At 46.6% G+C, this 741-nt stretch overlaps 1 long non-coding RNA gene across 1 annotated transcript; it reads left to right on the forward strand.

Annotated features, from left to right (window-relative positions):
- The first annotated feature begins 374 nt into the window (after positions 1 to 374).
- On the forward strand, positions 375 to 741 carry LOC122460476. The gene is made up of 2 exons (XR_006281787.1): positions 375 to 520; positions 703 to 741. It is a non-coding gene; the product is annotated as an uncharacterized LOC122460476 (long non-coding RNA).

Here is a 741-nt window from a genome sequence, read left to right on the forward strand (position 1 = left end):
GGTCTGATTCTGCAAACCAACTTCCAGGATCAGTATCAGATGAGCATCTGACAAGGCCCTGCTCCCTCCTCATGTCCAGGCCACCTGGCCAGTGGTTTGGCATGAGCAACTCTAATGCTGGTAACTATGATAACAACCTTGCAGAACCTGTGTGTGTATGTATGAATGAATGTATTAATAAATTTGATATTGAATGGAATGTTATAGCTATAACTAACTGCTTACTATGATTCTTTCTGTATTCACAATAAATGTGGTATTTTGCCTTTTCCCCTTTAATAAGATCCTGCTGGTTTTTATTTTATTGGTATAACATTTTGGTAGAGAATTGTGAAAGGGGGAATACTGAGAAAAAGCCTCAATTATTGTAAATATTGGTGTGCACATCGCCAGCTCTATTGAGCTAGGTATTTCTATTCGGTTAACCAGACCTGCTGGCCTCTGGTAGCAGGGGACCTGCGGGCCTCTGAGAAGGTAGCAGGGAAAAACAGGTTAACCAGACCTGCTGGCCTCCGAGAAGGTAGCAGGGAAAAACAGGTTAACCAGACCTGTGGCCTCCGAGAAGGAAGCAGGGAAAAACAGGTTAACCAGACCTGTGGCCTCCGAGAAGGAAGCAGGGGAAAACAGATTAACCAGACCTGCTGGCCTCTGAGAAGGTAGCAGGGAAAAACAGGCTAACCAGACCTGCTGGTCACCGAGAAGGTAGCAGGGGGCCTGCTGGCCTCCGGGAAGGTAGCAGGG

This window comes from Dermochelys coriacea, chromosome 1 (assembly GCF_009764565.3).
Source record: "Dermochelys coriacea isolate rDerCor1 chromosome 1, rDerCor1.pri.v4, whole genome shotgun sequence".
NCBI lineage: Eukaryota > Metazoa > Chordata > Testudines > Dermochelyidae > Dermochelys > Dermochelys coriacea.